The sequence below is a fragment of the Palaemon carinicauda genome, chromosome 16 (genome assembly GCF_036898095.1).
Source record: "Palaemon carinicauda isolate YSFRI2023 chromosome 16, ASM3689809v2, whole genome shotgun sequence".
Lineage (NCBI taxonomy): Eukaryota > Metazoa > Arthropoda > Malacostraca > Decapoda > Palaemonidae > Palaemon > Palaemon carinicauda.
This window is the reverse complement of record NC_090740.1, coordinates 65779638-65803975: the sequence shown is the minus strand read 5'-3', so window position 1 is coordinate 65803975 and position 24338 is coordinate 65779638. Positions and strand designations below refer to the sequence as shown.

At 51.0% G+C, this 24338-nt stretch overlaps 1 protein-coding gene across 6 annotated transcripts in view; it reads left to right on the top strand.

The window, feature by feature from the left end:
• The first annotated feature begins 224 nt into the window (after window positions 1-224).
• Window positions 225-24338, top strand: part of LOC137655753 (uncharacterized) — a 53047-nt gene continuing 28933 nt past the window's right edge. For 2 of the 6 annotated variants that reach the window (XM_068389832.1, XM_068389829.1), the window contains exon 1: window positions 230-387. The gene's annotated coding sequence lies outside the window, so the exon portion shown is untranslated. The other 4 variants (XM_068389827.1, XM_068389830.1, XM_068389831.1 and 1 more) reach the window with 4 other exon arrangements.

Below are 24338 nucleotides of genomic sequence, written 5' to 3'. Positions count from 1 at the left end.
ATTATAGCTTTCGTGAGTTAAAGTTACCCGAGACGTTTTCTAGTTCTATTTACCGAAACTGAACGAAGCCTTGTTTACGATTTTAAACTACCAGGAAGCAACTACGTCTCGCAATTTAAAGGATCGCAAAAGTTTCTAGATCCTACATATAAGGTATCAAGTTGATGTATAAATGACAAGAAAAAGTATCCAATAACTTCCTACTGCTCACGAATTTGCTCTTTCTATTCCTTATTGTTTACAGGATTGGGCAGACAATCCCTCACGACACGAATTATAGGTGATGGCTGTAATGGGTCCTTTAATTACAGGCACGAACGACCCTATTTTAACGAGTTAATTACGCCAGTAACACCTTTGCAAACAGTGGAGTGCTCAGTTGTGTAGGTAGTCTATAATTAACTTTGTTCAAAATAACTTATTTTTTTTAACCTTATGGTGTCGGAGTGTCAAACGTGAGGTCTTAACAAAATGATTACAGGCTTAAAAGGATAAGAGGCTATATCCTGTGTGTTTGGCAGGCTGCCCATTATCTCTAGTTGTTTGCGCCAATAGTGTTTTGTTTGTGGAGCCACCCGGAAGGGCTTCCAACCTTCTTTTGAATGACTCAGTTTATAAATATCTATTTCCGTCAACATGTCAGATATACACTTCGGTACCCCTGACTTGAGGTAGGTCACCTTCATTTAGGAAATCTTAAGTTAGGTCCTTCCATGATAGACTTCAAAGGAGATCTTGTGGGATTTAAGACTTGCGCTGCTATGGAGTTCATGGTGAAAGTCTTTATTCTTTATTTGACTTACTTCAAGGACTGCTTTTCTGGTCCTATGTTGAAGGGGATTTTTAGTCTCCACAGGACCTTCACAGTCGTTTTATCGTATGCATTTTAAGGCTTTCAGCATTTAGAATCTGGAAAAGTTTTGGGGTGAATGTAGTTCTTTTGGACAAGTGTAAACTTTATTACATGTAAGATATTTTCCCTTACTATTTATAATTGTGTTTCTTTGCTACGAATGAAACGGTAAGCTAAGAATACAGCAGTGTAAGGGTGGTCGCAGGGCCTGTTACCCCCTCCCTCCCGTTAGGTAAGGACACGTCCTGTAGGTTAGGTTAAAGTTTAGTAGGGGCTATTCGTGTGCAAAGGTTTTATAGAACGGAAAAAGTTTTTGTAGTAGAGTGGCCATGTTTTACAGATGACTAGAAAATAGGAAGAAAACTACCATCTTCTATCTCTTCTATGTATGTGGGAGGACCTGGCCGCTGATATACAAAGACTCCAGGATACGGCTCTTACATTAGGTTAGGGGACGTTCCTGTGTTTGTTTCATTTTTAAAGTGAGGTTTTTCAGTCAACTTTTGAAATTTTATACACTGTCCCAACAAACTACAAAAGCTCCAAAGGCTTTTAACAACAAAAATTACAGTAGTAGGTTACTCCCATTAGTTCACTTCAATCATTTCAGTGTAGAGCTGCAATTTGATATAATTTTCAAAGTTGCAATGAAAAAAATGAAATAGTATATCGCACAGATACAAAATTAACCGCTTGGTCTGTGAACACAATTTATCTTAACAAGAAACCTCACCGTTTTTTCCCTAACAGCATAAATCTCTTCTGCCGTCGTATGCTTTACAAACAATGCAAGATATTAACGGTATAGACCGGTCTAACCTAATCCACACATCGACATTGAGAAGCATACTTATCTTGTGCTGGAGCTTTTTCAAGAAGTGTTCCTTGAAGTCAAGACGTGTTTCGCTATATTGCATATGAAGCGTCGATATATGTATTTAAAAAACAACACAGTAAAGACGTTTCCGCGCTGTGTACTAAGCGGCTGCTTATAGTAGAATGTAAAAGTTTTACTGAACGATTTCTTGAAGTCACCTATTGTCTAAAGACTCGACTGTCCAAACTGCTTGTTATCGCAAAACTTAATACTTAATTGTTTATCTATTTATTCATTATTTTAGAAAATTATAATACTATTTTGGGTAAATACTTTAATAGTAAATTCTTTATTTTTACATTTAAGTCAGTTTATAACCAAATTATTTACTTGATTTTCATTACGGGTCCCGCGATCTTGAGGAGTTTGTTCTATGTTTATTTTAGCTGAAACGAAACAATAATTCAATCACGGGTCCGAGTGTAATGCCAATACTAATAAGGAATTATTTATTACCATGCCCATGGCTATGATTGCCTAATTCATAACAGTAGACACCACTAAATGGTCTATGCAATGTCCTTAAGCCTTTAGCTGCACCACTTTCCATCATCCGTTCCTACTTTGTTTTCCATCTTGCTGTCCAACTATTACTTCATACTATAGTGGTGGGATCACCTCCCAGATCTACCATAGTGCCTAATGATATTGCCTTAATATGTTATATCCATAAAAATGTAATTTCAGTTAGGTTAGCCTGGGAATTGTTATTTTTCAATATTAATCTTACCCGATGATCATGTAGCTGTCAACTCTGTTGCCCGACAGAAAAAATCTAAGGTCGGGATACGCCAGCGATCGCTATACAGGTGGGGGTGCACATCAACAGCGCCATCTGTCGAGCAGGTACTCAAGTACTTCTTGTCAACAAGAACTCAATTTTTCCTCTGTCGTGCCACCGGCAAGACCTACTTGGCTACGCTGTTGTTTCTGGAGTTGTTTTTCACGTTTTTGGTGATGTATTCGCTCTAGATTTTAGCCTTCGCTATTCAGGAACCTGTATCATTAGCTTATATAGCTTTTGGATTAGATTTGGATTAATTGTTTATGAACTTTGCTAGTTTTTGGATTTCCCCCCTGACTATTTCTGGAATTCAAGATGTCTGACCATTCACAAGTCCCTAAGTACAGGCAGTGTAGTGTTAGGGCTTGTTCTAGGCGTCTTCCGAAGGCCTCCATAGATCCTCACACCGTTTGTTCCAATTGTAGGGGTAAATCCTGTCAATTGGAAGATCGATGTGAGGAATGCGCTGGGCTTTCGGAATTCGATTTTAACGAATTCCTAAAGAATGCACGTAGGCTAGAGAAGGATAGGATCAGGAGGAGTTCTTCTCGCTCTTTTGATTTTTCCTCTCCCCATGCCCCTCAACCTACTCCTTCCCCTGTAGTGGTGACTCCCGACCCTGCTACTAGTGCTCAACCCTCCATGGCGGATATGATGCGTGCCATTCAGGCTCTTGGTGACAGAGTGGAGTCATTAGCCAATGACCGTAATCAACTTTTGGCCGATGTCAAAGAGTTGAAAGCGCGAAGTGCAGTGGGAAGTGTAGTGAGTGCAAGTGAAGTGAAAAGTGTCAGTGTCAGTGTTGCGCATGAGGGTACTCCTGTACGTGCCAATCGTCCTCCCAGTCCGGGACCTCTTGCAAGCTCCCAAGCCCAGGGGAGAAGCAATGTCGAAGGACCAAAGGGTTCGACAGGCCTTGATCAGCGTACGGATGTACCCTCAGTGGTTGCGGACGTATCTGTCAGAGATCGTCCCATCCACAAACAGACGAATGAGCCCTGTCATTCCTCGTCTGTGGAAGAAGTTTCGAGGAAGAAACGTTGGACCAAGGTCTCACGACCTCTCAAGCGTAAGGTCCCTTCCGAGCGAGTCCAACGGCCCAGGTGTAGCCACTGGGTCAGTTCGGACTCGCCGCAGTCTTCCGAAGACTGCACACCTCCCAAGAGAGGTAGAGTGGTTCCACAACAGGCTACTACTCCGTCTGTTGCCGCACCAACCACGGTAGACCCTAAGTGGTCCATGCTGCAGACTATGCAGTCTCAGCTTGCTGCTTTCATGCAGGAGTATCATGCTGAGAAGGTTGACACTGCACCTGTTAACCTACAACCTGCCACGGTTGTGCGCTCAGCAGATACTGCGGCTGCCTGCTCCCACACTCCACCTGTGAGAGCTCCACCACCGATGCGCAGTCGACCCTGCCAGACGCATGTTCATGCTGCACCCTCCGTAGACATGCGTGAGCTTTCGCATCAGCAGGGGGAAGGTGCTGTCGAGCTGCCGTGTTTTGACGCATTGCGGCATGCTCCGCAACCCATGCGGCATGCTCCGCAACCCACGGCAGTTCCTCCCACACACCAACACTCCGCTTTTGTTGTTGCCAGCTCGCAGACTGACCAGCAGCGGCATGATGTTGGATCCGCAGCAGCTACGCATGCACCCGTGCTGCTGGATTCAGCCATTCAGCATTCTGCTCCACCTTTGCCACTTCCTCCTCAGCTGTCTGATGATGGAGTTACTGATGACGACGAAGCTGCACATTTGGATGATCCGCACTCCGACTTAGAAGAATCCAAGTCTACGCCTCCCTCCTTAGACTTTAGGAAAGTCCTTGCCCTGTTCAGGGACTTGTATCCGGAACAGTTTGTGTCTGCAACACTTCGCTCTCCTCCCTCCGAGTTTGCGTTAGGCATGCAGTCAGCAGCTCCTGCCTTCACCAAACTAGTTCCCGCACGCTCATCCAAGAGAGCTTTGAGGGTTATGGGAGAGTGGTTGCAGTCCAAGAAGCAGATAGGAAAGACTGCTTTCATCTTTCCGCCTACCAAGCTTGCTTCCAAATCTAGCGTCTGGTATGCCACGGGAGAGGAACCCGGCCTGGGAGTTCCTGCCTCTGCCCAGGGCGACTTCTCAAGTCTGGTTGACTCCCCCCGCAGGCTGGCTATGAGACGATCTAAGATTTGCTGGTCCTTTTCTGATATGGATCATCTGTTGAAGGGAGTCTTTCGTGCTTTTGAGATCTTCAACTTCCTCGATTGGTGTTTGGGAGCGTTAAGCAGAAAGACTTCCCCTTCGGATAAGGACTCGGCCATGCTTTTCATGTCTAGCATGGATAAGGCCATTCGGGATGGGTCTGGTGAGCTTGCGGCTTCGTACGTGTCGGGAGTGCTTAAGAAGAGAGACCATCTTTGTTCCTTCTTGTCTGCTGGGATCACTCCATGCCAGAAGTCGGAGTTGTTGTTTGCTCCGCTTTCCAAGTGTCTCTTTCCGGAAGAGCTGGTCAAGGGGATGGCTGCCTCGTTGATCCAGAAGGACACCCATGACCTGGTGGCGTCCTCCGCACGTAAGGCTAAAGCTTTACCTTCCGTGCCTAGACCTAGGATGGACACACCAGCGTCTAGGTTCATCCCGCCCTTTCGTGGCAGAACCTCCAGCAGAGGAGGTACCCGTGCAGACAGTCATCGTGGCAAATCGAAGAAGGGTTCCAAGTCCTCAAAAGGCAGAATCTGACTGCCTACCTCTCCAGACAGCAGTGGGAGCCAGGCTCAAGAACTTCTGGCAGGCTTGGGAGAACAGAGGTGCAGACGCTCAGTCTGTGAAGTTGCTAAGGGAGGGGTACAGGATTCCGTTCTGCCGCAGCCCCCCTTTAGCAACATCTCCCATCAACCTCTCTCCCAACTACAAGGAGAAGGACAAGAGGCTAGCGTTGCAACAAGAGGTGTCGCTCTTGCTACAAAAGGGAGCGGTTGTCATAGTCCGGGACCATCAATCCCCGGGCTTCTACAACCGTCTCTTCCTGGTAGCGAAGAAGACAGGAGGTTGGAGACCGGTGCTGGACGTCAGTGCTCTCAACGCTTTTGTCACCAAGCAGACGTTCACAATGGAGACGACGAAGTCGGTCCTAGCAGCGGTCAGGAAGGAAGACTGGATGGTCTCGTTGGACCTGAAAGACGCATACTTTCATGTTCCCGTCCATCCAGACTCCCAACCTTTCCTAAGGTTCGTCTTTGGAAAGGTCGTGTACCAGTTCCAAGCCCTGTGCTTTGGCCTAAGCACGGCACCTCTTGTGTTTACGAAACTGATGAGGAATGTTGCCAAATTCCTTCACTTGGCAGACATCAGAGCCTCCCTCTATTTGGACGACTGGCTTTTAAGAGCTTCGTCAAGTCGTCGCTGTCTGGAGAATCTCAGATGGACTGTGGATCTGACCAAGGAATTGGGTCTCCTGGTCAATATAGAGAAGTCCCAGCTCGTCCCATCTCAAACCATTGTCTATCTAGGTATGGAGATTCAGAGTCGAGCTTTTCGGGCTTTTCCGTCGGCCCCCAGGATCAACCAAGCCCTAGAATGCATCCAGAGCATGCTGAGAAGGAACCGATGTTCAGTCAGGCAGTGGATGAGTCTAACAGGGACGCTTTCATCGCTGGCCATGTTCATCGAGTTAGGCAGTCTCCACCTCCGCCCCCTTCAGTTTCATCTAGCGGCTCACTGGAGAAAGGACATGACGCTAGAAGCAGTCTCAGTGCCCATTTCCGAAGAGATGAGGTCTTCACTGACGTGGTGGAAGAACAGCATTCTTCTCAAGGAAGGTCTACCTTTGGCTGTTCAGACCCCCAACCACCGTCTCTTCTCGGACGCATCGGACACGGGCTGGGGTGCGACACTGGAGGGACAGGAATGCTCGGGCACATGGAATCAGGAGCAAAGAACACTTCACATCAATTGCAAGGAGCTATTGGCAGTTCATCTGGCCTTGATAAACTTCAAGTCCCTCCATCTAAGCAAGGTGGTGGAGGTGAACTCCGACAACACCACAGCGTTGGCGTACATCTCCAAGCAAGGAGGGACTCATTCGAGGAAGTTGTTAGAGATCGCAAGGGACCTCCTCTTTTGGTCAAAAGATCGAAAGATTTCGCTGGTAACGAGGTTCATTCAGGGCGACATGAATGTCATGGCAGATCGCCTCAGCCGGAAGGGTCAAGTCATCCCCACAGAGTGGACCCTTCACAAGAATGTTTGCAGCAGACTATGGGCCCTGTGGGGCCAGCCCACCATAGATCTATTCGCTACCTCGATGACCAAGAGGCTCCCGATGTATTGTTCTCCGATTCCAGACCCAGCAGCAGTTCACGTGGATGCCTTCCTTCTGGACTGGTCCCATCTCGACCTGTATGCGTTCCCTCCGTTCAAGATTGTCAACAGGGTACTTCAGAAGTTTGCCTCGCACGAAGGGACACGGCTGACGTTGGTTGCTCCCCTCTGGCCCGCGAGAGAATGGTTCACCGAGGTACTGCAATGGCTAGTGGACGTTCCCAGGACTCTTCCTCTAAGAGTGGACCTTCTGCGTCAGCTGCACGTAAAGAAGGTGCACCCAAGCCTCCACGCTCTTCGTCTGACTGCCTTCAGACTATCGAAAGACTCTCAAGAGCTAGAGGCTTTTCGAAGGAGGCAGCCAGAGCGATTGCCAGAGCAAGGAGGACATCCACTCTCAAGGTCTACCAGTCTAAATGGGAAGTCTTCCGAAGCTGGTGCAAGTCGAATGCAGTATCCTCAACCAGTACCTCTGTAACGCAGATAGCTGACTTCCTTCTACATCTAAGGAACGTAAGATCCCTATCAGCGCCTACGATCAAGGGTTACAGAAGTATGTTGGCAGCGGTTTTCCGCCACAGAGGCTTAGATCTTTCCTCCAACAAAGATCTACAGGACCTCCTTAGGTCTTTTGAGACTTCAAAGGAGCGTCGGTTGGCCACACCAGGCTGGAACCTAGACGTGGTTTTGAAGTTCCTGATGTCAGCAAGGTTCGAACCGCTTCAATCAGCCTCCTTTAAGGATCTCACATTGAAGACTCTTTTCCTCGTTTGCTTAGCAACAGCTAAAAGAGTCAGTGAGATTCATGCCTTCAGCAGGAACATAGGTTTTACATCTGAAACGGCTACATGTTCCTTGCAGCTTGGTTTTCTAGCTAAAAACGAGCTTCCTTCTCGTCCTTGGCCCAAGTCGTTCGAAATCCCAAGCCTGTCCAACTTGGTGAGGAACGAACTAGAGAGAGTACTTTGCCCAGTAAGAGCTCTTAAGTACTATTTAAGACGCACAAAGCCACTACGAGGACAATCAGAAGCTTTATGGTGTTCTATCAAGAAACCTGCTTTGCCGATGTCTAAGAACGCAGTTTCTTATTACATCAGGCTTTTGATTAGAGAGGCCCATTCTCATCTGAAGGAAGAAGACCTTGCTTTGCTGAAGGTAAGGACACATGAAGTTAGAGCTGTCGCTACTTCAGTGGCCTTCAAACAGAACCGTTCTCTGCAGAGTGTTATGGATGCAACCTATTGGAGAAGCAAGTCAGTGTTCGCATCATTTTACCTCAAAGATGTCCAGTCTCTTTACGAGAACTGCTACACCCTGGGACCATTCGTAGCAGCGAGTGCAGTAGTAGGTGAGGGCTCAACCACTACATTCCCTTAATCCCATAACCTTTTTTAATCTTTCTCTTGAAATGCTTTTTATTGTTGTTTTTGGGTTGTACGGAAGACTAAGAAGCCTTCCGCATCCTGGTTGATTTGGCGGGTGGTCAAATTCTTTCTTGAGAAGCGCCTAGATTAGAGGTTGTGATGAGGTCCTTTAGTATGGGTTGCAGCCCTTCATACTTCAGCACCTAGGAGTCGCTCAGCATCCTAAGAGGATCGCTAGGCTCAGTAAGGAAGACGTACTTAAAAAAGGCAGAGTAAGGGTTCAAGTCGACTTCCTTACCAGGTACTTATTTATTTTATGTTTGTTATTTTGAATAACTGATAAAATGAAATACGGGATACTTAGCTTCTATTGTTTACATGTATGCTGGTCTCCACCCACCACCCTGGGTGTGAATCAGCTACATGATCATCGGGTAAGATTAATATTGAAAAATGTTATTTTCCTTAGTAAAATAAATTTTTGAATATACTTACCCGATGATCATGAATTTAAGGACCCTCCCTTCCTCCCCATAGAGAACCAGTGGACCGAGGAGAAAATTGAGTTCTTGTTGACAAGAAGTACTTGAGTACCTGCTCGACAGATGGTGCTGTTGATGTGCACCCCCACCTGTATAGCGATCGCTGGCGTATCCCGACCTTAGATTTTTTCTGTTGGGCAACAGAGTTGACAGCTACATGATCATCGGGTAAGTATATTCAAAAATTTATTTTACTAAGGAAAATAACATTTTGGTTTATCTTACTGGAAGCAGTTTCATTTTCAAGCAATAATGTTAGCCTAGCAGATTCTTTGGTATTATTCTTTAACACAGCAAGAGTTTTACTAAAAAAGAAATGGGGTTTTGTATAGAAAAACTTCAAAAAGACCTTTATTTCTGTTGTAGTTATAGTTAATAAGATATATCCTACGGTAATGGAGGTCACACAGTGGAAACTGGGCTTTTGGGTGGGGAAAATTTATACCAAATTTACTGGAGAAAAGATAATTGTTCCGTAACCGAAATACAAACCACGCTATTTACATTGGGTTTACCTTTTAGCGCAGCTGAAATGACGAGCCAATAGTTTTAACGAGGGTTAATTACCCCCGCGCTAGTTAGCGGGGGTTAGGGGAAGGGTAGCTTGCTACCCCTCCCCCCCCACACACCGGTGACTTGCTTACTTCACTTTTGGCTCGGCGGTGAACAGACGTGTCTGTTCATCGTCCTCGTTGACAGCCTTTAATCTTTTTTTCTGCTTTTTCTTTTCTACAGCTTGTGTGTTTGTTTGAAGTTGACTACCGTTTATTATTATCTTACTATGCGTACGTGCCCTGGTGTTGCCGGCCGCCCTTGTGGGACCTTTATGTCGGCCTTAGATACGGACCCTCACACCCTTTGCCCTCAGTGTCGGGGCCGACGGTGTGACCAGGAAAACATTTGTTGTGAGTGTAGGGAGTGGTCTGCCTCCCAGTGGGAGAGGTTTGGCCGCCGGCGTAAGAAGAAGTCCAAGAGAGACCGTTCTCTTCGGGGGTTGCCTTGAAGGAGGAAGGTTCTCGGGACTTTCTTTCGCCGCCCAAACCTCCTCCGAAGCTACCCCTCGTCCGGCTCCTAAGGAGAGTCGGCCGAGTGGTAGCGCAGGCCCTAGTTCTGTTTCCCGACCTTGGGTGGGGGGAGAGGGCGTCGCCTCCCATAGCGGGGCGGTTCCCCCTCCTCCTCCGGGGGAGGCCATTGATAACTCCTTGTCTAATGATGATCTCTTACAGATTTGGGCTTCCCTGGGGCTTAAGGGCTTGCCCTCCAGGGTCGCCTTGATTGACCTTGTCTTGTTGGGGGCCGCCGTTAAGCAGTCGCCGGCGGTAGCAGAGGTAGACCCTCTGTCTATCGTCGACGTCGTGGTGGCAGAGGCCTCCGACGTGGCTGGGCAATCCTCTGCAGGTGCAGTTGAGGATGATGGTGCTGACGGCTCTCCTCCCCCTTCCGTACATCCTTCGAAGGGGGAAGTGAGTCCTACGGGCTCTTCTACGACTCAGCTTCCTTCTAAGGGAAGTGCCTTGACTGAGACTCGCCTTCGGAGGACTGATGGTCCTGATGATCTTCCCCGTGGCCGCCTCCGCCGTAAGGCTCACCGTCCGCTGCGTCGCAAGGGCCTCCCTTCCCCTTATAAGGGGGTTAAGATGCGCCTTTTTGGATCTTCGTCGCTCCTTTTGTCTCTTCTATGAAGTGTCCCCTCCCGTTCGCGTGAGAGGACACTCACAGAGACTCCTCTTCGGAGGGTTGTTCCTGTTTACGTCTGCTGATGTCACGGGCTTTCGGGGCTCCATCACCTGTCTCTTCTATGAAGTGCTCACCTCTCTCGTTCGCGAGAGAGGCTACTCCTAGAGACTCCTCTTCGAAGGATTGTTCCTGTTGTCAACAGCTTGCTGTTCAGTCACTAGCACTTCGGTGTTTAGTGTCAGAGAAACTTCGGTTTCTCTGTTTCCCTGACCCTTCGGGGTCTCGGAACTTTAGTTTCGCAGTTCCCTCGGGCTCTCGTAACTTTAGTCACTTCTACACTTTGGTGATTAGTGACGGAGAAACTTCGGTTTCTCATTTGCATTGACCCTTCGGGGTCTTGCAACTAATACCCTCGGGGCTTCGCACTCAGGCTACGTTAGACCCTTGGTCTCTCGTCCCTCAGTGTACCTGTTGCCTGCTGTATCCGTTCCTGACTGCAGACGCGCCTTGGGCGCCCACGCCCCCGTTATCCAACGGGCTCCTCCCTTCGGGGCAGGAGAGACTTTCTCACGCCCTAAGTAAGTCCCTTAAGTTCCAGGTATCACCTGCGCGCCAACGTTCCCTTACGCGCCAGCGCTCGACTGCTTTTCCTGCTGTTCCTGAGACTGCCTTAGAGACACCCTGTTCCAGTATTCAGTTAGGCTGCTACCAACGTTCCCTGCGCATTTACGCACATCGTTGGTGTTCCTGAGATAGCGCACTGGCGCTCACCAGCAATTAAGCCTTCGGTGTCTCTAAGTCTCTTCTACAAAGGCCATCTCTCCCGTTCGCGGATAAGATACCTCACAGAGACCACTCCTCGGAGTACTTAGCAGTCCCTCAGTTGATCGTCGGCACTGAAGTAGACCTCCTGGTCCTCTTCATGGGATGCCCTCCCTTTTAGGGACACATCCCAGTTCCTGATCTACGAGTTAGCCGAGCCTTCAACCATTTCCGACGATCTTCTGTTGCACAGGGGCCTACGATCTTCACTCACGCGCGGTCGTCGAGGATCGTTAGCCGACTATCTTCTGATCGCGCTAACAGGTAAGCGTTGATGATCGCCCGCGCGCGGGATGGTTTCCTGCGCGTGATCTCGCAATCGTCGAGGATCGTTAGCCGATGATCTTCTGCTACGCGCTAACGTGCAAATACTGTAGATTACCCGCGCGCGATCTTCAAGCCCCTTCCGCTCGCGGTTTTTGCAGCGCGTGATCGCCTAAGATCGTTAACCCGGCAACGGTCGTTAGCCGGCGATCTTCGGATCCAGCGCTGACGATCTTCTTAATGTGCGTAAGCGCCGAGGATCGGTCTGTGCACGGGATGGTTTCCCGCGCGCGACAACGAGGCCGTCCGCGCGCAGTTTTCCGCACGCGATCATCGATGGCCGTTAGCCGGCGATCTTCGGATCCGGCGCTAAGCGCGCAAGCGCCGACAATCTTCTTAGTACGTATAAGCTCCCATGATCGTTCTGTGCGCGGGATGGTTTCCCGCGCACGGCAACGAGGCCATCCGTGCGCGGTTCTCCGCACGCGATCGTCGACGGCCGTTCGCCGCCGATCTTCGGATTCGGCGCTAGGCGCGCGAGCGCCGACGATCTTCACAATACGCGTAAGCAGCGAAGATCATTCCGTTTGCGGGATGGTTTCCCGCGCGCGACCATTGAGGCTCATGCAATCCTCACACGGATCGTCCGCGCGCGGTTAACCGCTCGCGATCGTCCGTGCGCGGGCACCGAGGTTTTCCCGCTCGCGATCGTCGACTATCTTCTCTCGCTCGCGAGCGCCGTCAATCTTCGCTCACGCCTGAGCGTCGAAGATCGTCCGTGCTCACGCGAATCGCCGACGATCGTCTTACATAGTTGGGGATCATACGCACGCGGGCACTACGGTCTTCTCTCGCGCTAGCGCCGACGATCTTCATACTCGCGTAAGCACCGAAGATCGTCAGCGTTATTCTTCCGCACGTGGGATGGTTTCCCACATGCAATCGCCGACGGCACTAGCTCCGGCGATCTTTTTTCGCCGAGATCATTCGCGTGTGGGATGGTTTTACTCGCCCACGATCGTTCATGCGCAAGCGCCAGCGATCTTCATATGGGTGGAAGCGCGGGGATCGTTCACGCGGGCATGCGGGCGCGGTTATACTTCTACGCATGCTTTATTCACGCGCTACCCAGATCTGTGCTTTTCGCGCGATCGTCTGCGTGATCGGCGCACCGTTCTCTGATGTGACTGCGCCCTGTTTACATCAGGGCTTATGGCGGTCTGGCCACCTCCGCGTTTCCCTTCCCCGCTGCGTAGAGTCCTCTTCGGAGGGGGGAAGGTTTCCGGACAGGTCAAAGGTCTCTTCTCTCTTCGTTGCAGATTCTCTACGGGCAATCCCTCATGTGTCATCTCCCCCAGAGGATCGAGCGATCCTCTTCCCTCCAGAGGGACTCCCTGTCAGCGCGAGGGTTGGTCGGCATCCCTGGTGTGATGCCGTCGTCAGAGCGCTCAAGCAGGCGATTAGCCTGTGCCTTCTGACTGGGGTCACTAATCAGTAGCAGCTTCCTCTCCCCCTGAAGGGGGTGAGAGGAATCCCTGGCATGGTATCTTCCCCAAGGGCTATCCTGTCCCTTCGCGAGTCCTTACGCAGGCGATGAGCCCTCCTCAGACTTCATCTCCCCTCCCCTGCGGATGAGCATTACCCATCCCCAGGAGGGTCGGAAGACCTGGTCCTCTCCCCCTTCATTCCATAGGGAGAATCCCCGCCTCCTCCTGAGGTCCTATCGTGCGGAGGGGGCGAAGCGTTACATCCTTCATCGCAGGGGTCCTGTTTCCCTCCTAGGAGGGATCCTAAGGCCCTGTCTTCCGCAAGGATCCGACCAGATCCAGTTGGACCCTTGGGGCATGTCTACGAGTCTCCCCAGAAAGAACCTCCTTGGATGGGAGACCTCGCTGCCAGTCCATCAGGAGGAGCTGCAGGGGTCGGAACTTGCGTCCTGGCAGGTTCTGGCCCTCAGGAGAAACCTCAAGGGGGTCCCAGATCCAGAGATTCCTCTTCGGTAAGGAAAGAATACAGTCCTGGACCGAATCTACTCACCCAAGGATCCCTTACGCCAGTGCAGCTTGCCCTGGTCTCAGGGAATGGAGAGCGCCAGAGACTAAGCCGAGGGCCAACTCTCCGAGCTTGTCTCCTTCAACAATCCCGGCTGGTATCGAGCCCCTCCCTCCTCCCTGGGTAGGGATCGGTGAGGGGACGGGCCCTGCTGGCGGAAGTCCAGTCCATGTCGGAGATAGGCCTACGCCCCCTCTAAGAGGTGGCCAACGGGTTCCGAGGCCTCCTTAATCATCTCCATCCCTTCTCGACTCTGTTCAGGGTTGTCAAACAGTCTCCGTTCAGCATAGCGACAGCAGACGCGGTCAGCTTTGCGTTAAGACCACAAGACTTTATGTGTACTCTGGTCCGGTAGGACTCGTACTTCCGGTCCCGGTTCACCCATCTTCAAGGAAGTACTGTGGAGTTTGCCTGGAAGGCGGATATACCAGTTCAAGGGCTGTGCTTCAGCCTCTCCACAGCACCTCAACAGTTCGCCGATACTTCCACTCGGATCTCTTCACGGGCTCTCAGGATCGGCTTCCGGCCATTCCGTTTCCTGGGTGACTGGCCGATCCTGGCAGACTCGAAGGCATCCCTTCTTCGTTATCGGGACAAGCTCCTCGGACTTTACCAAGTTCTAAAGATCATGGTGGTCCTCGAGAAGTCCTCCCCGCAGCCCTCTCAGAGTCTGGTATACCGAGCCTGGTCTTAGGCTCCTCTCCCGAAGCCTTCCCTTCAGACAACAGGGTACTAAGGCAGAGGAAGGTCGCGAGACCTTTCCTCACACGAGAAGACCCCCCCCAACCCGAGGTTGTTACGTCTCTCCTCCCTGGCCCGTCTGGTTTCCACAGTCGCCTCAGGATGAGTTCTCTCCAGTGGCGACTCGGGGCGCGGGGGAGTCGGGACACGTCTCCCCAGATGCCGAGACCCCTAGGGGACAACCGGTAAAGACGGACCCATAGGGGTGGGAAGCAGACGAGGGCCTACAATAGGGAGTGGTCCTTCTCGTCCTTCCCCCAAACTTGATGCTGTCTTCGGACGCGTCAAAGGAAGGGGGGGGGGCTCCACGTTCTGATCCACGGGTCCTCAGGCCGGTGGTCAGAACCAGGAAGAACCTTCTCTAGACCTACTAGAGATGGAAACCGTGTTTCTGGCACTTCAGTAGCTCCACCTAGCCTGGTGGACTACTCTATGGTTATGAGGATCAACAACACCACAGTGATGGTTTTCTGGCCCAGACAAGGAGGTGCTTTTCAGTACAACCATCCCATCCTGCGGTAGAGATACCGGGATGGTCCGAGTCCCCCTCGGTCTCCTTAACAGCTTGCTTGATTCCAGGCAAGGAATGGGCTCGCCGACAGTCTTGAGCAGTGTGTCACGGACACCACATTCCGAGTTGTCTTTGGATCCTCAAGTAGCCTACAAGTCCTGTCTCGGTGGGGCACCCTCTGTGGACCGTTTTGCTACAGCACTGAGCTGCAAGCTCCCGCTGTACTGCTCCCCATTCACGGATCCCAAGGCCCTCTGGTAGGATGCTTTCCAGCAACAGTGGGACACCATTGATGTGTTGCCTCCGTAGCTTGCTCCAACTTCCCGCCAGGAGTCTCTCCAGCTTCTCCTCAAAGAGAGAGGATTTTCGCACAAGTGGCGAAAAGGAGGCCTGGACACCTTTGCAAGTCTTCCGCAGTAGTCTCCCAGGCGAAAAAGCGAGTTTCTGTGGCCGGTGTCGGGGAGAGGGCATCCCTCCACACGATGCCGCTTCCAGTGATGGCGGAGCCCCTATAGGGATTGCGGGATTAATGTGCCTTTCAGTTTCGACTGTGAAAGGCTATCCCTCAGCCTTAAGTCTTGCCTCCGGGCTCTAGGGCCAAACATTTCTCCCCCGCTGGAACTCTTCCTTCACATGGGAAGCCTTGTCCTCTCCTGCCCTTAGTCGAAGGTGAGACCTCCTCCTTGGGACGTGGTTCGAGTCCTCGAGTCTCTAAAGAAACCCCCTGACGAACCACTACGTAAGTCCCCAGATCACCACCTTTCTGGGTAGACAGTGTTCCTGCTAGCCTGTCTTCAGCCAAGCAAGTCACATGGTCTCTCTTACGACTTCACCCATTCAGGGGGTTAGGGGGAGGCAACATTCAGGTTCGTCCCTGAGGTTTGTTGCCGAGACTCAGAATCCGGGAGTGTCGGACCCGCTGTTCGACACCTTCCAGGGTTCGAGTCTCCGTCCTGTAGCAGATGACTCAGACCTTCTACCTTGCCGGTAGGGAGAGCTGGCGTCTTCAAAGAACAGCTGCAGTTCGTTCTCCAGGCTCAAGTCTCGTTCTTGGATCCTGGGTAACGATGAGAAGGGTCTCCAGGAGTACCATCTCGGCCCGGCTTCGCAGGGTGCTACACCCTGCCTTTAATCCTGACCCTTCTCCGTCGCATCGCCCTAGAGCCCATGATGTCAGGGGTTTAGATACGTCCCTGCCCTTCATAGAGCATCTTTCAGTGACGCAGGTCCTTCAAGCGGGGATGTTGAGCATCAGACCTTCTTCTCAGCCCCTTACCTGCAAGACATGACCCACAGGAGGCTCGATACGTTTCTATCGGCTCTGTGGTGGCTTCACAACAGCTGGTCTAAACCTCAGGCTCCTTGATGGACAAGTAGCAGAAGGTTGAGGGCATTGTTACCTGGTGTTAGTCTGCATGAATGAAAAGATCTGTCTGGCCCTTATTCTTTTCTTCATCCTCTCCTCCCACAGAGAAAGCAGCATCCTGGGTTCTCTGCACAGCTGACCTCAAACCACTGCATGTAGACCATGCTTCCTTGTGTTCCTAGTATTAGGTGTAATACTGTCATGTCCCCATACCCTGACGAGGTGGTATTGGGAGAGTCCTAGCCTGGATTTCCTTCTGAGGGACTCCAGGGCAACTGCCTGGGACAAGTCACTTTTCACCTTCGCACACACCTTATGTAGGCCGCGGCAGTTTCACAACCGCCAGCGAGGAGCAGGGATTCCCTATTGTCCGAGTACTTGATCGCTTGAATATGGAATCCCCGGGAAAGCCAAAGCCAGTATGGCCGGGACTTACCACCCTTCTTAAGGGTTAAGTCACCCCATGTAAATAGCGTGGTTTGTATTTCAGTTACGGAACAAATGACAAATTCGTAGATAATTTGCATTTTTCCTAACTATACAAACCTTAGCTATTTACAGTTATGTGGCCGCCAGCCCTGTCCCCCAAGATAAGTCCTACCTCTAAGTAAAGTGGAGTATTCTCCGGTGTGTGTGAGGGGGAGGGGTAGCTAGCTACCCCTCCCTATCCCCCCGCTAACTAGCGGTGGGGTAGGAAACCCTCGTTAAAACTTTTATGGCTCGTCGTTCAGCTACGCCGAAGTAATTACCCCATGTAAATAGCTAAGGTTTGTATAGTTGGGAAAAATAAAAATTATCTACGAATTTGTCATTTTTAAACATACTTACCTGGTAGTTACATATATAAAAGGGCCCTCCCTCCTCCCTTCTGAAAACAGGGGCATGGAATTTCTGAGGAATGTTGGGAATGGTTCTGGTAACTTATGAGAGATGGCGCTCATGTATGACTACCTACTGTCATGGCGGCGATTGCTGCGAAATTTGAATCTCTACCTTGCGCGCGACGAAACGCGTGATTAAGCTATAGTATATGTAACTACCAGGTAAGTATACAGTATTTAAAAATTAATTTTATAATAAAAAATACCATTTCTCAAAATTAAATTTCAAAAATTCATTAGCAGATTCAGCTTGTCTTTCAACAAAATAACCAAAAGCTACTGAAAACTAGTTAACATAACAATGTGTTGCAAATATCACTGAGAGCTATCAACATGTAGATTTTTTTTAATCTTTTTATGTAATTTACCTTTCTTTTATTGTCTTCTAGCATCTCAAGTTCCAAACAAAATGACTAGTAAATTATGAGGGAATACACTTCTGGCTGATAGTATAGTAGTAGATTGCCAACACTTCAGCAGTCCAAGTAGCTCTATGCTAAGAAAACATCAAAAATATTGTTAACTGTATCAACGTCTCAAAGACACCGAGCTGATGTTTACACACTGCAAACTAGTTTGTTACAGTATTCACGTGTGTAGTATATAGACTTTCAAAACACTATAGTAGTTCTAATTCAGTATTTAAAAACAAACTAAGTACTGTACAGTTTATATAAGCCCCAAAGGGAGTAGGACTTTGTGTTAGTCTGAAACAGAACAAGATTAAATTTTCTTTTATTATTAACAGATGGGATGAGAACATATAACTTAAATCTACAAAAGCAAATTAAGATTAGTTTTTCCATACAAATTCTGTTATAACGGTACAGGTGCTTATGCTTTTGTTTTACTGGTGCTTAATCTTGTTCTAGACAGAACACATGTATTGTTGGTTGGGATGATGCCCTTAGCCCTTTTTCCCTTGACCGATGTCTGACAGAAGGGGGGGGGGGTACAAGAGCTTATGCTCCTGTTATCAGTGCTCGGACTGATCATGTACACTGTTGGTCAGAATAAAGGGCCCTGCTCATTCTGGAACCAATGCTGCTTTTTTTTTTTATTTTGTTCCGTAACTGACATACAAACCACGCTATTTAGTTGAGGTATTACTTTCGGCGTAGCTGAAATGACGAGCCATTAGAATTTTAACGAGGGTTTACTACCCCACCGCTAGTTAGCGGGGGGTAGGGGAGGGTAGCTTGCTACCCCCCCCTCACACACACCTGTGCTTGAGCTCACTTTGCTCTCGGCTCGGGTGGTAGTCGGACGTGTCCGCTCTCACCCTCACCTGTTTCTGACAGCCATTAATGTCTTTTTGCTTTTTCTCCTACAGGTTTGAGTGTGAAGTTGGCCTCTGCGAATATGTGCACCTGTCCTGGTTTACCCGACCGCCCCTGTGGAACTTTCATGTCGGCGGTCGAGAAGGAACCTCGCACCCTTTGCCCTTACTGTAGAGGGCCACGGTGTGATAGTGGTAATGAGTGTGGGGAGTGGTCTACCTCCCAGTGGGAGAGGTTTTCTCGGCGACGTAAGAAGAAGTCCAGGCAGGATATTTCTCTTTTGAAGTTTTCTTCGAAAGGAGAAAATCCCATGGACTCTTCTTTCATTGCCCAAACCTCCTTCGAAGCTCCCGCTCGATCGGTCTCTTACGAGAGACCAGCGAGTGGTAGCGTAGACCGTGGTTCTGTTTTCCGAACTCGGGGTTCGAGAGATGGCGTTGCCTCCCCTAGCGAGGCAGCTCCACCTCTTCCCCGGGGGAGGATCTTAATTTGTTTAATTTATTTCAGCTTTGGTCTTCCTTGGGGCTCGAGGGTTCGCCCTCCAAGGAAGCACTTCTTGACATCATCTGATTGGGTGCCGCTGTCAAGCAATCGCCGACTTTGGCAGAGGTTGATCCTCTGTCTATTGTCGACGTTGTGGTGTCAGAGGTATGCAATGCGGTATCTCCTAATACCTCTGCCTCTTCTCATCCCGCAGTTGCTGAAGGCTTAGTTTCTCCCGTTCCTACTCAACCTAAGAGGGAGAAACTAAGTCCAACAGTCTTTCCTGCCGGTGATTCTCCCCCTTGGGGGAGTTCACTCACAGAGACTCCTCTTCGGAGGATTGCTGAAGGTCAGCTCACTGATCCAACGGCCGCCAGAGGGCGTATACGTCGCAAGGCTCACCTTCCTCTTTGCCGGAGAAGCCTTCCTTCACCTTATAAGACGGTGAGGAGGCGCCTCTTCGGTTCATCATCATCATCGTTGCAGTCCGCCGCAGAGGAGCCTCGTCATCGATCACCGACTGTTCTTGCTACGACCCTGGACCTCTCTGCGGATAATTCGCGATCCCCTTCGGTGGAAGGTCGTCCTATCAAAGGACACGTTGACCTTCCACCCGACAGACCTGCTGACCTGCCGTTGCTGTTCCTGGCAGCTGATGCGCTTTTCGCGCCGACTAAACCTGTCTTTCATAGTCAGGCACCGGTCCCTTCAGGGCAACAAGGGTGTACGCGCCATCACGCGCGCACGTCCCTTACGCGCCATGCGCGCCGACAATCTCCTGCCCATAAGAATGTTCCTGAGATAGCGCGCCAGCGCTCTCCTGCTGTTCTTGAGTTAGCGCGCCAGCGCTCGCCTGCGCGCCAGTGCTCACCTGCTCGCCAGCGCGCCACTGTGCGCCATCAACCTACTGCGCGCCATTAACCTACTGCGCGCCAGCGCTCTCCTACGCGTCAGCGCTCGCCAACGCGCCAGCGCTCTCCTGAGCGCCCACGATCTTCGGATCTGGGGGCGGTAGGGAAGTCTAAGACTTCACTTACTCGTCAGCGCTCACCAACGCGCCGCCTGCTATCTCCTGCGCGCCATCCCGCGCCAGCGTGCAACCGCGCGCGTTCACCTGCATGCGCCCACGAGGATGCGCGCATGCGCCATGCTTGCACGTCCCCTGCGCCCCCACGCCCATCCCCTACAGCAGCTACACACCGCCAGCCTGATGTGCACCCACAATAGGCGCGCCAACGAACGCAGGTTCTTACTGCGCGCCCGCGTGCAAGAAATATCTCTTCTGCGCGCTCGCGCCCTATGACATCTTCTGAGGCGCGCGATCTCTCGCCCGCACGCACACGGGCCCTTCATCCTGATCCTGCGTGGGCGCGAACATTCACCCGCGCGAGCGAGCGCACAATCAGCCTCCTGCGCACTCTCCGGTGTCTCCTGCGCACTCTCCGGTGTCTCCTGCGCACGCTTCTGCGCGCCCTCGCGCACCATCATTCTCCCGCGCGCGACCCCGGGTATTCCCCAGCGCGCTCCCCCGCGTGATAGCCAATACCTTCCCGCGCGCGAGGGTGCAGGACAACGCACGGCAAGGTCGCCATCGCCGCATCCCTCCCCCCCCCCCCGCAAGTGCAGTACAGCGCACTCACCGGTGGAGGGGAAGGCTCCAGAAAGGTCCAGGGACATGTCTTCCTTTTCTTCCTTTTCTTTTCAGGCAAACCCCCTTATGGAAACTCCTCCCAGGGATCAGTCGATCCCTGTCCCTCCAGAGGGAGTGTCTGACAGCGCAGCTATCAGTCAGCAGCCGTGGTTTGGGGCACTGATCAGAGCAGTTACACAGGCTGTCAAGCCTGTTCTCTCTGAATTGGGCCACAAATCCTTGGCTGCGTCTAACCCCCTGAAGAGAAAAAGAGGAGTTTCGGACGCGGTGACTTCTCCGAGGACCAAGCTGTCTCCTCGTAAGCCTTCGAGGCAGACTCCCTCCCCCCCCAGACTTTTTCTTCCTCCCTGTCGGACGACGATTTGCCGTCCTCAGGGGAGTCACGTGAGGTGAGACGTTTCCCCATTGCATCAGTGAGGGAAACCCCACCTCGCGTTGGAAAGTCTTCTCGGGTAGGGGCGGAGAAGAGCCTACCTCCGTCGTTGTTGGAGTCCTGCATCCCTCCCAGGAGGGAGCCGAAGGACTCTTAAAACAGTACCGAAATCCTTGACGAGACTTTGGACGGAGCCAGCCAGTCACTCGGAGAACGTTCGCGATTCTCCCCAAGAAGAGCCTTTGGGGACAGGAGACTTCGCTTCGAGTCCAGCATCCGGAGGAGAGCTACAGGAGTCAGAACATGCATTTTGGCAGGTTCTGACCCTTATGAGGACTCTCAATGGGTTTGCTGACCCAGAGATTCCCCCTCGAGAGGGCAAAGACACGGTTTTGGACCGAGTATTTGGGACTCAAAAATCTTCTAAGGCCAGTGCGGCTCTGCCCTGGTCTCAGGGGGTTAAGAGTACCATGGACAAGATCGCGGTCCAGCTCTTTGAGTTAGCCTCCTCCAGCCGATCCAGTGCCGGTAACAAGCTTCTCCAACCTCCTCGCGTACAGCAAAGGAGGTACTTCGAGATCTTGGAGGAGCCATGTTTAGCTCTTCCCCTTCACCATTCTTTGGAAGAGCTTACCAGGGGAGTCCCTCTTGAGAGACTCTCCAACCGGCAGGTCTCATTCTCGGCGACTGAGATCCTTAATCAGGAGAAGGTTGCGAAGTGTGCTATGCAGGCCACTTCGTGGCTGGATATCTGGTTAGGGACCTTAGGTATCCTGATACGTTCGGAGGATTTCTCCAAAGAACGTACCAGGAAAGCTATGGAGACCTTTCTACTCTCAGGCACTCGCACGATCAAGTTTCTGACCCACCAAGTCTCGAACTTGTGGGTGAACACCATCCTGAAACGTCGGGACACGGTGGCTGAGAGGTTCCATCAGAAGGTCCTTAGCACCGAGATAAGCAGGCTCAGACATTCTTCCGTGGAGGGAACGAGTCTGTTTGAGCCTAAAGACGTGAAATATGCTGCTGAGAGGTGGAGGAAGTCCCACCAAGACTCCCTCCTACATAGGGCTTTGACATCCAAGCCCTATAAGCCTCCAGCGCCCCAGCACCCCCGTCCTACCAAGACCACGAAACCGACAACGGCAGCGAAGACAGTGGTGTCTAAGCCCTATCCTGTCAAGGACAGGAAAGGCAAAAAGTCCTCCAGGGGAGGGAAAAATCCTAGAGGGAGCAGCCGAGGCTGCAAACGCTAGGATTGGCAGTCCCTCTGCATGTCCACCAGTGGGGGAATGCCTACAAAGTTGCGCAGACAGGTGGCAGCAACTCGGGGCCGAATCCTGGACGATTTCCGTAATCAAGCAGGGATATCGCGTCCCTTTCACAACATCTCTACCTCCCCTGACGACGAATCCAGTGTCATTGAGCTCCCTTGCCATGGGATCAGCAAGGGGCCAGACCCTTCGGGCAGAAGTCCAGACCATGTTGAAGAAGGGCGCTCTCCAAGAGTCCTCGACGGATCCCCAGGCTTCTTCAGTCTACTCTTTCTTGTAAAGAAGGCGTCTGGAGGCTGGAGACCAGTCATCGACCTCTCCGCTCTGAACATACAGGTATTTGGCAAACAAACTCCGTTCAGCATGGAGACTGCAGACACGGTCAGACTTGCAATGAGACCACAAGATTTCATGTGTACACTGGATCTGAAGGACGCGTACTTCCAGATCCCAGTCCATCCGTCTTCAAGGAAGTACTTAAGATTCAGCCTAGACAGCAAGGAGTACCAGTTTAAGGTGCTGTGTTTCGGTCTCTCCACAGCACCTCAGGTTTTCACCAGTGTTCACCCTAATATCGTCTGGGCACACAGGATCGGCATCCGTCTCCTCTGTTATCTGGATGACTGGCTGATCCTAGCAGACTCGGAGTCATCCCTTCTTCAACACCGAGACAAACTTCTGGGACTTTGCCAGGATCTTGGGATCATGGTAAATCTCGAAAAGTCTTCTCTGCTTCCCACTCAAAGTCTAGTATACCTAGGCATGATTATAGACACCAATCTCCACAAAGCCTTCCCATCGGACGACAGAATAGCAAGGCTGAGGAAGGTCGCAAGCCCTTTTTTCAGACGAGAAGAGCTTCCAGCCCAATCGTGGTTACGTCTCCTCGGTCACCTCTCATCTTTGGCTCGTCTAGTTCCCAACGGTCGCCTCAGGATGAGATCCCTCCAGTGGCGACTCAAGTCCCGGTGGAATCAAGGTTACGATTCCCCGGATGTCATGATCCCTATGGGATCTGCGGAACGGACGGACCTCCAGTGGTGGGTGACAGACGAGAACCTACTAAGAGGAATGGATCTTCTCGTCTTCCCCCCGGATTTGATGCTGTTTTCGGACGCCTCAAAGAAAGGGTGGAGGGCCCACGTTCTGCACCACAGGACCTCAGGCCTGTGGTCAGAATAAGAAAAGTGCCTCCATATAAATCTTCTAGAGATGAAGGCCATTTTCTTGGCCCTTCAACAGTTTCAACAATACCTGGCGGGTCACTCTGTGGTGGTGATGAGTGACAACACCACAGTATTGGCTACATCAACAAGCAAGGAGGTACCTTTTCGAAACAGCTATCCCTTTTTGCAGTAGAGATACTGAGATGGACCAAAGTCCACTCGATTCCACTATCGGCACGTTTCATCCCAGGCAAGAGGAATGTGCTCGCCGACAATCTGAGCAGAGCATCTCAGATAGTGAGTACTGAGTGGTCTTTGGATCATCTAGTAGCCAACAAAGTCGTGACTTTGTGGGGTTCCCTGACTGTGGATCTGTTCGCAACAGCTTTGAATTTCAAGCTTCCGCTGTACTGCTCCCCAGTCCCGGATCCCAAGGCGCTCTGGCAGGATGCCTTTCAACAACGGTGGGACAACATCGACGTGTACGCCTTTCCCGCGTTCTGTCTGATGAGGAGGGTGCTCAACAAGACCAGAATATTGATCAATCTTTCAATGACCCTCATAGCTCCGCTATGGCATCACGCAGAATGGTTTCTGGACCTTCTGCAACTCCTAACGGAACTTCCGAGAGAACTCCCTCCACGACACGATCTACTCAGACAACCACACGCCAACATCTTCCACAAAGCCGTAGCTTCGCTACGACTTCACGCCTGGAGAGTAGCTTCGCTACGACTTCACGCCTGGAGAGTAGCTTCGCTACGACTTCACGCCTGGTGACTATCCAGCATCCCCTCGCAGAGAGAGGATTTTCGTAACAAGTTGCGATCAGGATGTCTGGACATCTGCGAAAATCATCTGCATGTGTCTACCAGGCAAAGTGGAAAGTCTTCTGTGGTTGGTGTCGTGGAAGGGGTCTCTCTCCACTCGATGCCACTATTCCAACAATAGCGGAGTTCCTCGTGTATTTGCGAGAAGAAATGCGCCTTTCAGTCTCGGCGGTGAAAGGCTATCATTCAGCCTTAAGTCTAGCCTTCAGGCTCAAAGGAATGGACATTTCTTCTTCGCTGGC